We start from the raw sequence: 12,652 nt of genomic DNA, 5'->3' as shown, positions 1-12,652 counted from the left end.
AATGTTTGTTTGATGACAATTGGTTGAAAGACGAAAAGTGTCGGGGCTGGCTGAAGAAAACAGCCAGTAATGTTAAAAGACGATAAAACTGGGGACAATGGGCCACAAAGTGCTCGATTCACACATGAAAGCAGAAAAGCACAAGAAGTATGTGTCGTCGCAGGCAAGTCGCTTGCCCATAAGTATGTTCTCATCGAGCACTTCGATCTCTCAGCCTTCCTCAAGGCCGTCCACTTCAAGCAATGCCTTCAGCAGCTTTGCGAATGCAGCTACACTTAAGGCCGAAATACTGTGGGTATTTCAAACCGTAAGCCGCCACCACTCGTACACCTCAAATGAGGACAACAACCTAGTTTTTCAAGCAATGTACCCTGACTCAGAGTGTGCGAGTACATTCACATGTGGAAGGGAAAAACCAGCTTATTTAGCACGATTTGGTGTTGCCACATACTAGGGGTGTCAAGATTAATTTATTCTTCTCTGCACCGCCAAGCAGATGCGTACAATTCGGTATTGGTTCAGTAATAATCATAACCGGTTATTATGTACCGACGTCATTTATCTGATATGCGATATGGCGAGGGAGGCGAGCGCGAGTATTTACAACACTCCAACGACTTAAAACTCAGAAACTGTGCACAATGAAGAGCGCAGCGCGCAAGAGCCAATCGCAACCATTTTTGTTGAGGGTGTGACCAATCAAAAGGGTATAAGAGAACAAGACAAGGATCAGAAAGCCAGCGGGATGTTTATTTTTGTTTATATTATTTGCTAAATGTTCGTGTTGTTTAAAGGTACAGTTTATATATCTGACCGTTTTTATTAAATGACAAAATAGTTTTACAAATAGTATATAAATATATTCATACATTTTAATACAAGAATTGCTGCCGTGGAGAAAATATAAAACTGTGTATGAAAAGCACCGTCAATGCACCGAGATATCAAATTGAGCCAAATCAATGACATGATAATCGTAACCGAACCGTAAGACCAGTGTAGGTTCACAGCTCTACCACATACCTAAAGAAGGAACTAATTTTACGGGCAAACAAGGACACTTTCATCATAATGTTCGATGAGTCCATGAACCCAGCAACGAAAACTAAACAGTTGTACTTGCATGTCAGACATTGGTCAACTGACAAGACCGGCACTCCGTTGTCAGGGTTGTATAATTAATAAATTTTTAATAATTTAAATTTTCTGTATTGTTCTTAACTATTCTGACTGGGTATGTACTATGTATTTTTTGTCATTACTGTTTGTTTATTTATTTATTTATTTATTTATTTATTTATTTTTTAATTAAGATTTCTGCATTTTCTTTTTTTCGTCCCAAAAGTGTTGTAGCATAAACAAATAAGCAAAACGTTGAAAAAAAAGTTTGTGTTTTGGGCTAAAATCAGTGTCGTGTAAACGGCCCCAAAGATGAATGACTTACATTTCTGTATTATTGTTAACTACACTGACTGACATTGTAACCCGTTTTTAGATTGGTCCATTATTATTTTCAAAAAGGCTGTTGTCATGTAAAAAAAACATTATTTTTTTTACTGTTAATGGGGGGGTTAAATTTAATGTTAAATTTAACGTAATTTAAACGGCCCTAATCGTTAATGACTTGCATTTCTGTATTATTGTTAGCTTTATTAACTAAGAAGGTTCAAACTATTCCCTTTGTGTTTTGCACATTTTTGCACACAGCCGACAATATTATCGAAATAATGCCTATTTACATGTGTCCATGAAAGCGACTGACGGGTATTATACTGTATACTGGATGACTTGCATGTAAGACATTGGTCAACTGACAAGACCGGCACCCCGTTGTCAGGGTTGTAAGGTCAATCAACACTTGGTATAAAAGTTTTCGCGTCCCTTTGACCTATCTTGAGCGTTGCTATGGTGAGTTGTGCCACGCTAATGCTTCACCACATCATTCTGTGTTGTCACACTGAACATTTTCCTGTTTTTTTTTTTTTGTTGGTTTGTTTAGGTAAAGTCTTAAATATTCTTTTTAGAGGACTTAAAAAGGTCTTAAAAGTTATTAAATTTGCTGTTAAAAAATGTGCAGAGACCCTGTCATGTGACCATAACAAAATGGTGAATGTTGTACATGTGAATACCATTCATACTGCTCACATTCATACTGCATAGAACATACTTTTTTTACCAGCCGAATAGTACATTTTAATTGAAATGCAGTACCTACTGACTGGTAGGCGGTTTCAGACGCAGCCAATGTCTTTTCTATTACTTTCAAAATGAATGCAGACTGCTGTTGACAAGCTCTGAAAATGATTTCAAACACACACACTGTGTATTCATAAAGCAATGAATGGTTTCTATATTTCTATAATCTCATTCATTATACTTATCATATGACTTCAGAAGGCTCTGGATATGTTTACACCATAGCAATGTATGTATAATGGAAAAGTTTTCGCATTTGTGGTTTTGCGTACAGACAACAGTGACCAATAAGCAAGAAAACCAAGTGAAACCAGTCCTGAGAACTAGGCGTTCTTGTTTGAAACATTAAAACATGTTTATACTTTAAATAAGTTTTTATTAACAATAAAAAACTATACAAAGTTAATAATTTGTATGGCACGTCGACGTGTAATCGAGGCTACATTTACATGACAAGAATGCAGCCAAAATCCAAAAACGTAATTTAAACGGCCCTAATCGTTAATGACTTGCATTTCTGTATTATTGCTAGCTTTATTAATTAAGAAGGTTCAAACTCTTCCCTTTGTGTTTTGCATATTTTTGCACACAGCCGACAATATTATCGAAATAATCCCTATTTACATGTGTCCATGAAAGCGACTGACGGGTATTATACTGTACATGGCTAAGCCTGTCACGATTAATGCTTTTTCTCTGTGAGATTATATATTAGCACTGAAACTATTGCGTAAGTGATAATATTGTCATTTTAGGAGCATTTTATGCCGCTGACGATTATATAAGGATTATACAGCAGCATTATAATTCAAATAGGCACCAAATCATTTCATTTTAAAGTTATCAAGATTCTGTAATTAAATATTTAAGTTATTGTCATAATGTAAACATTGACAGCAGTAGTAAAGAATGTACATGTAAATTTGTATTAAACGTTATTTATAAATGTGCAGCCTGATCGAATGTTGACAACAATTATTAAATTAAACAAATTGATGAATGATGTATGTTGCATGACCAAAAATTGAGCTCATGTCCATGTGCACTTCGATAAGTCAATATATTGATTATTGTGACAGACCTTTTCATGGCAGATCAGTAGATGCGATATCGATTTTTAAAGAAACACTATGAGATTGCGCACGAACGTTTCTGTAGTTTACCATTGTTGTTTTTGATCGTCAAGCACTCGCATGTGTATATAGACCAAACGCACTACACAAATATAGAAATAATGTATTATTTTTAAAACCTTGCGCCCTGTAACCAATTGTTTACATATTCAGACCCACAAAATGCCATTTTCGTCCAAAAAAGGACCACAAATTTGCGTCATTTTTTCATTTATTTGTTTTTTATTGGAAAACGATGGTTCGTAAATGCACCCATTGAACATAATATCTTATATGGACTGCTTTATTGGTTTATAAGCAACTTTTTTTTCAGTTTGAGCACATTTAAACGACTGAATCCACATTTTTGGCTCTCATTTTAATAAACGTGCTTCACACAAGCTAAACATTACTGTAAAGTTATACCAAAGCCCAGGTTTGCTGTCATAACATGATGATGTTACATAAGATCCAGCCTTGGTCTATCTGCAGTTGGCTTTCTGCAGGAAGCACATTCGACGTCTTGAACTAATATTGTAGATTTAGGACTAAGAATAGACTGCAGAAACATTCCAGAGCTGAACGATTCGGTGGGAAGGACCTCGATTGACGTCTAAAACCCAAAGTGCTTGAGAAAAACTGGGTTCAGAGTGAACTTTTAGATGGGATTTTAATATCACTTGCATGCTAATGGTATTTGAATGGTGTTTCTTCCAAAGAAAACGTCTTTAGGGTTTGTTGATGTGCAGAATGAGAAGTATCTCGAGGAACCTGTTGGGAGAAACTTCTTCAGATGTTCACGTCTTAACGATCCAGTTGACTCTGGTTGCACCGGTTGTGGTAAAACGGTTGAAACCTGTCGTTTGAGACGTTTCGCGCTTGTGTGGTTTGTGGGTGATTACTGAAAATGACAATCGAAACCAGTCGTCAGAAGTGACAGACACGAGGCATCACTACACGTGTCTGGGTTATTTTTATAGGTGTGAAACGTTAAAATATGTTTGTGCTAATATTATAAGGATGCTTTTAATTAAAGGATTGAACTAAATAAGGTTAATTATTTTCCATGTTTAGATTTTTAATGTTAAGTTTAGAATATTTTAATTGCATTTTTATAATTTTAACATCGAGATTCTTTTGGATTTTTTTTTTAAATTTATTTATTGAAATTCAAAATAATTTTTTGTTTCATTTTAGATACTTTAGCCTGTATTTGTTTGTTTATTTGTCAACATGATGTTGTTATTTTTTATTAATTAAATTTTTTCTGTATTTTCTTTTTAGATACTATTTATTAATTAGCTTTTTTATTAGCATTGAGATATGTAGTAGTAGTAGTAGTAGTAGTATTAGTATTATTAATTTATTTTTGTTTTTTTGCCATTGAGATATTATTATTATTATTATTATTATTATTATTGCTAATTATAATTGTTATTAATATTGTTGTGGCTGAAAGGGTATCCGCTGCACAAGTCTTTTGCGGGAATAGTTTGTGGTTCATTCTGCTGTGTCAGCCTCTGGAATAAAGACTAAGGTGAAGGAAAATGAATGATTGTATCATTATTATTTTTATTTGTATTTAATTTAGTTATTTTACCATTTCACTATTTTGAGATTTTTGTTAGCAATGACATGCTGAAATTTTGTTTTTAAAAATGCAGATTTTAGTTGTATATTTGGATTTTTATTATAGTATATAATTTAGTCATTTTTTTAGGCTTTGGTATTATTAGTAGCTTTCAGTTTATATCTGTATTTCATACTATTTTTATTTTTCATATTTCATATCTCTTCATTTCATATAGAAACATTTTTACCATTAACAACTTCTTTATTAGCATTGAATGCTTTTGTAATATTGAATTGTATGAATATTTAAATGACTTTTTATTGATTTATTTTCTATTTGATGAAATTTCTGTTATATTTATACAGTATATACAGGGTTTCCGCTGGGTCCTAAAAAGTCTAAAATTTAAAAATCTATATTTTAGGCCTTAAAAAGTTTTAAATTCACTGCTCTAGGTCTTAAAATACTTTTGCACAGGTCCTATTTTTTCAATATTCATGTAACGCTATCTAATGCTCATTTAATTTCATTCTTGTTGTTGCTTGGTTTTTTTGGTGTTGTAATTCTATATTTCACTAGTACACATGTAAATTTTGTGATTTTGCATTATCTCTGTTTATAAGTGTTTTGATATTGTGATATTTGTCTTAAATGTAATACTTAAGGGTATTAAAGGTCTTAAATTTGACATTGATATCTGCAGAAACTAAATTTAGATGCAATGATTCTTCATTAATCAAATTAACAAACAAGTTACACTCAAAAAATTGTTCAAACTACTCATTTAAAATGAGTTGAAGCCACAATAATTCTTAAGTTTTTTTGGGGACAACTTCATTGTTTTATGTTCAATCCACTTAAACTTGTGGAAACGATTAAGTGAACCCGATTTGTGTTGGGACATTGGAACAACATGAAGGAGATTTGTGGAACATTTTTTCAGCCGATGGTTTGTTTACTTTAATAGCTCTTGTTGAGAAGTTGTCATTATTGTTTCGTTGTTATTTTTGCCTTCAGCAAAGCTTTGTTTTATGAATAGGTGAATCTTGAGAATCCAGCCAGACCTCATTCTCACTGAAGACCTTGTAAATGTCATTACATCTCCTGAGGAACATCACTTCACTTCAACACGTTTTTTTTTTTTTTTTTTTGCTGCTTGTTCCAACTATTTATTTAAAATGGGCTGAATCAACACAATTCTTGAGTTTTTTTATTAATTAACTTAAGCAATTTTTTGTTAGCGTTATCACCTCACAGCAAGAAGGTTGCTGATTCGAGTCCCGGCTTGGTGAGCTGGCATTTGGAGTTTGCATGTTCTCCCGGTGTTGGTGCAGGTGCTCCGTTTTCCCCACAGTCCAAACACATGCACTATTGGTGAATTGACTGAACTAAATTGGCCGTAATGTATGAGTGTGTAAGGATGTTTCCCAACACTGGGTTGCAGTAAAAACATGCCGCAATAGTTGGCACTGGCAGTTCATTCCGCTGTGACGAACTCTGATAAATAAGAGACTAAGCTGAAGGAAAATGAATGAACGATAATCGATTTGTGTTGGGACAACTTGAAGGAATTGTGTGGAACCAGTGCTTTAGAGTGAACATCCAGCATTGAATCTCCATCACTGAGGCTCTTTCTGTTGGTTCTGCAGAAGTGTGTTGTCAAGCATACACACACACAAACACACGCACCCCTGTCATGTTTCACCATGTCCTGGAGGCTCGTCTTTGACCCAGAGTCTCAGTGGAGGCCAATTACTCTAGTTGGTCCAGTGGGGTTGGTCTGGTTTCAGGGGGAACGTCTGCGTGACTTCATTTATTCATCAGTGCCGACTGAAGACCACAGATACCTCTCTCACACACACACATATGTATAGCTGGCTCTAGAATTGCTGGTACAATTGGCATATCTTTGTTCCATATTGGCATTTGTTAGTTTAGAAGGCTGCTTTCACACCTGTGGATCAATTCCTTTGTTCTGAAACGGGATTAAAATTGTTACAATGTTGCTCTTTGTTCTTAGTGCGGTTCTAAAAAGTTTTAAAGTTTCTAAACGGACCAGAATAGCAAAAACAAGTCACGTTTATTTTTATTTATGACCATAAGCAATAAGACAGTATAAGCGAAAATCTGTGCTTTAATTTTGAATGGTGACACCCACATACATCGTCTCCAGAAATAATAAGACTTTCTCATACATAGCAGTTGGCTAGAATTCTTCATTATAGAGTGAAATAACAGATAGACCAAGACTGCAGTTCGATCAATTTTCCTAACGTATAAACAGCTCTCGTTAATAGTTAGCATGCGTTCACTTTCGTATTTGACATGAATCACACATTTACCAGTAGGAATGACCTCCAGCCCTATCATTCAGTCTTCATATATATGCCTATTACATATTCATAATACACTGTGATATAGCTTGGTTCGGATCGTATTGCTTTCTCACTACAATCGATCCGCTCCAGAGTTCGTTAAAATCGAGTCGAAACCACCTCATTTAGGTGATCTCAGACCGATTGTTTTGGCACAAATCCGAGCGCGATTGCTGGATTCACATATGCCAAACGAACCGCGCTAACTGGGGAAACGCGTCAGGCTCCAAAACAAGGTCTAGGTGTCTACTTGGTTTACTCCCCTCATATTTCCAAACTTACACTGGTGAAAAACCTGTCTATCTATAATTATGTCCATATTGTTAGAATTGTAATATTTAATAATATTGCAAAATTTAAGATTTGTAAAGTCTTACAGCTCTGGGTAACTTGAAACAGCAAGCACTATTCTCTCCACATCATTAAAAGTTCTGCGCAGTCTTCTTGACAACACAAACACTGCTGTCACCTCAACGGAAACCCCACCTCTGCTTATATCCGATTGAAGAATGAAAAAGCCACGATTGACGTAACGTTTTCCGCTCAGTAGGGGTGTCAAAATTAATAATTTCTTCGGTGCACCACGATGCAGACGCAGACAATTTGGTATCGGTTTAGTAATAACCATAACCGGTTATTACTGACGTCATTTACCTCATATGTGCTCTGTCGCGAGGGAGGCGAACGCAAGTATTTACAACGCTTAAAACTCATAAACTGTGCACAATTTCACTGTGTGTGTTTGCTGGATTAGTCTTTCACTGACATATACAACAAAAGCCCCTATTTCACTGAGATCGAGAGAATGAAAGTACTCCATTTCTCTCTCTCTCTCTCTCACATGTCGGACTTTTAGGCAATGAGCGAGCTGATGCAGCTGCTAAAGATGCTTTGAAGCAAGTAGTGAACAAATGCCAAATTCCTCCGTCAGAGATGAAACCTTTTATCAACGCTTACATTTTAAACAAGTGGCAAAAGGAATGGGATGAAATAGAAAACAATAAACTACATGAAATCCAACCTGAAGTTTCACACAGAATTTTAAGACATTTTAAGAATCGATTTGATCAAGTAGTTTTTACCAGATGTCGTATTGGGCATACGAGAATAACACATGGTTTTTTGCTCCAAGGTGAAAACCCTACTCAGTGTTTGTGCTGCAAAACTCATCTTACTGTAAAACATATTTTACTGGACTGTCCTGCTTTTACTGTTTCCAGAAGAACTTTTTATGAAATGAACTCTTTTAAGGACATTTTTGACAAAGTAACACCCGAAAAGATTTTAGAATTTTTATCATGTATTAACACAAAAAATCTTATTTAATTTATGTTTTATTTTGTTTGTTGATTTTTAAACTGTATATTTATTGTTGAAAGATTCCTGCCATGAAGATAGCCTTGGTTGCTGACATGGCACTAAATAAAAAATACATCATCTCTCTCTCTCTCTCTCACACACACACACATACACACAAACACACACATAAACATAAAACTGTGTATGAAAAGCACCGTCAATGCACCGTGATGCACCAAAATATCGAATTGAACCGAATCGATGGCATGATAATCGTAACCGAACCGTGAGACTAGTGTAGGTTCACAGCTCTACCGCTCAGGGTTGACTAATTTCAACTGCGAGCACACAGCTCGCAACAGCAAAAACGTGAGGCATGCAGGGCGAATAAGCAGCGTGCAAAACACTCATGGCTGTTAGTAAACCATTTAAAAGATTCACCTCTTAGGACAAAAAAAAAAAAGGTTCAGTGTGATCAGCCTCTTATTCAGCCAAACTTAAAAAAAACATAGAAAATAATATTTTTAATTGTTAAACTGATACTATTAATGGGTTAAAAATGCACCTTTTTGGTTAATGGTTAATCGATTGTTTTGAGCATTCCTAGTCTGTACCAGTGTCTGTTTAAAAAGACTGATTGTCTTAATGTCAGGGTTGGTGAGGGGAAATGGGGGAAAAAGGAGCGAGGACTCAAGTGCAGGAAAATGGGGAATTTATTAAATAATAAACATAAAATAAAATGCAAAATAAACTACCCCGAGGGGGAAAACATTAACAAAACAAATACATACACAAACAAACTTCACTGGGCTGGCTGGTAAGGAACAGGACTGGAAACATGACAAGACAAGGGTTCAAACGACAACATGTGATGACGAACTGGCACAGGACAGCAAAAGTGAGGGGTATATAAACTGTAGAAAATTAACACACAAACAGGTGAACACAATTAACTAATAATGGGTTAACAAGGAGGGTGGGACAAGACAATAGACGGGAGAGCGCATGACACAGAGAGACAACTCAAGCCATGCGCTCACTTAACAGGACAAGAACATGCAGCCAATGAGAGAACTCATTAACCGCATGTTCATGACAACAAACACAACACTGAAACACACGACAAAAGCACGTGACCACAATGTAAACACCGAGCCACGTGCTTTGACAAAAGACGCAAGACACGAGCACACGATGAATGAAAACACTCACCGTGCGCTCACACACGCAGCGTGCATGCTTCATCCCAGCGCCGACCAAAACCGAAACCGACAAGACTGAGACGCTGGGAATGAAACACCACGCTGCTGACAGACGAAAACACAAACACGTGTACAAGAGCGCATGCGTCTGAGGGACGCAGAGCGCGCGCGCGGCCGCATCAAGCAGGAGCGCGCACACTCTGCATACACCCACGACGGCGCGCTCGCACACAGAGACAGACACAGGACCAGACATGAGTAGTGTCAGAGCTCTGCCACCAAAACAAGAATTTACAAGACCAAGGTGGCAGAACCCTGACACTTAATGTATAGTTTAGCTCTTGTCCAATGATTTATTGATTCTGATTAAAAATTTTCCTGCTTAAACGTTTGTTTCAGGCACAGATTTGATCTGTTATCTATTGTACATCTCTGTGGTATTAACACAATAGCACTCGCTTTATTTGTGTGTACACATATCTGTGTGTGCTTTTAATATTGCCTGAGGACTCAAAACATTCACTCCACCTTCATTCACTCCGCAACCATTACTCACACATGCACACACTCTTATTCATGCCGTGCTTGTTTGGGCTCATTCTCCTGAAGGAATGTGTTTTACTTTCATAACGATGGCATCAGATCATCATGACTTCTGCTTTCGTAAGCCGTTGCTCAATGTTTTCAGCCCCTGCTGAAGTGTCATGGTGTGTTTCCAGGTTGCGTCCCTCTGGAGTGGAGTCTGCCACTGAATAGTTAATGCTCTGGACTCCAGGACTGAAGCTCTGCTGGGGTTTTTTGACTGAGTCATGCGATGCGTCGAGCGGTTGCCTTATGCACGCGGCTATAAATAAGTGTCAAGTTCTGTTGAATGCATCATTACGCTTAATTAACCTTTAAAAGGGCTCTTGATGTTTTCAGCTTCCTGTGTTTTTAAAGAGAAAGTAAAGTTTTAATGAGTTTGATCATTCATTGATTTGCCTTCTGCTTAGTCCCTTATTTATTAGGGGTCACCAAAGTGGGATGTACCTCCAAGAGTTTGATTATATTTTTTTTAAACATTAGGATGCTATTATGTAGAGTTGCACGATTAATCGAAAAAAGATCGCGATCTCGGTTTGTCCCCCTAGACCAGGGCTATTCATTTAGTTTGACACGGGGGTCGGTTTATGAAAAGCATCCCAAACAAAGGGCCGGAGAGATATGACTTGCTATATGAGTGATGACACAACTGCATATAAGAGCCTGTATGCTGTATTTGTGCTTATAAAGACACCCGTGTTGGCTTTTTCTACATTAAAATGTTAATATATTGTATTTTAAAACAACTGCATTGTCCAATTGACTTTTTTTTGTTTTTGTTTACAAACATTCAAAATTTCGCACATCAAAAGCAGTGCATTGCTGAAGTAGGCTTCTTCTGCATTCAGACACATTTATATGGTATGTTTTAAACAGCATAACTATTAAGGATGCAACATTATAGATTTTGGTTGTATGATATGGCACAACATCGATAATAATATTATGTGTAGGTCTACTAGTTTCTATAAATAATTCTATTCTACTTATAATAATTCTGATGTTGATTTATTATGTTTGAGAGATATGCTTGCAATCTGTTATATTAGACAAATTTATTTACTGTAAAATCAGACATTTGCCATTATCAGATTATATTCAACAATATATAGGCTAGAGTAGTTATACTGACATTGTAAACATTTATTTAATGCACATCTGTGGGTTTGCTATGAAAGAAAAAAACATATCAAATGCTTGTCGTATTCATAACTCTAAAATGCGATATGATCATTTAAATGAAGTGCACACTTTCGGTTTCATTTTCACTCCCAAGTGCTTGTTCATGCTTTGCGCGCGGCTCCCAAACGATCACTTTGTGGCACATACTGAATATTCTTATACAACTGTATTACCTGTTACTCACAACATATGCAGCTTCTGTTCACTATAGTAGACGCTATAGTAGCGCACCCTCTCTGTGATAACAGTTCACGGTCAGCAGCTTACGTCACGTGTGATTTCCCGGCCGCAAAAACATCATATGAAGACGAAAATGAAATTTGTAGGTGAATTATACCTTATAAATACAGTATGTGACTCATTCAACATTATTTGGAGGTGTCCATGTCACTGAGCAACGTGTGTGAAACAATGAAAAGACTCGTGCAGCCGCCTTTTCTTCTCTTCTGAACTTGAAAATATGATTGGCAGAATCGTAGAAATGCTGGATTAAGATCGTCTGGGGGGTTGAATCGAGATTGCAATCTTTTAACGATTAATTGTGCAGCTCTAATTTCTGCGATTCTGTCAGTCATATTTTCAAGTTCAGGAGAGAAGCAACGGTGGCTGCACGTGGCTTTTCATTGTTTCACGACAGTTTAAATGATTAGAAATGTTAATTTGATTCAACTAAATTTAAGGCAGCAAGAGTAATTTAACAGTGAAGAATTTGAGATTTGTAACCATTTATTAAACTAAACATTTACACCAATATCCTAAGATAATCCAAGAAATATAACACCGAAAATAGTTTTAAGCTGAATTTTCACTATCAGATGTTGAGCTATCAGTCCTCTTTCTCGCACTCATGTTGACTTAACCTTGTCATATGCTACGTTTTTGTTTAAAAGACAAAGACATTGAGAGACAGAGAACGGATCTCTGGCAGCTCAGGACAGGCTCAGGTCATGTTTCACTTATCAGAGACTCTAATCGAGTTAGCCAGAGAATGCCAGACGCTATTAACCCTTCTGTTAGCAAGCAAGCTGAGCCGAAACACACATATGGCCAAAAACCCTGTTTGACCGTTCTGAATCCCCACTATGACAACATCAGCGAAATCTGTGCCAGAAATGATGCGTGTGACGGCAG

At 36.5% G+C, this 12,652-nt stretch overlaps 1 protein-coding gene and 1 long non-coding RNA gene across 5 annotated transcripts in view; one reads left to right on the top strand and one right to left on the bottom strand.

Moving 5' to 3' along the window:
- Window positions 1-12,652, top strand: part of cers5 (ceramide synthase 5) — a 54,560-nt gene that overhangs the window by 6,746 nt on the left and 35,162 nt on the right.
- Window positions 4,767-10,826, bottom strand: LOC147838369 (uncharacterized). Its single transcript, XR_015521634.1, has 3 exons — window positions 10,080-10,826; window positions 8,714-9,196; window positions 4,767-8,092 (listed from the first exon to the last, which is right to left on the bottom strand). It is a non-coding gene; the product is annotated as an uncharacterized LOC147838369 (long non-coding RNA).

The sequence above is a fragment of the Danio rerio genome, chromosome 22 (assembly GCF_052040795.2).
Source record: "Danio rerio strain M-AB ecotype USA chromosome 22, GRCz13ab, whole genome shotgun sequence".
Classification (NCBI taxonomy): Eukaryota; Metazoa; Chordata; class Actinopteri; order Cypriniformes; family Danionidae; genus Danio; species Danio rerio.
This window is presented reverse-complemented; position numbering and strand designations above follow the sequence as displayed.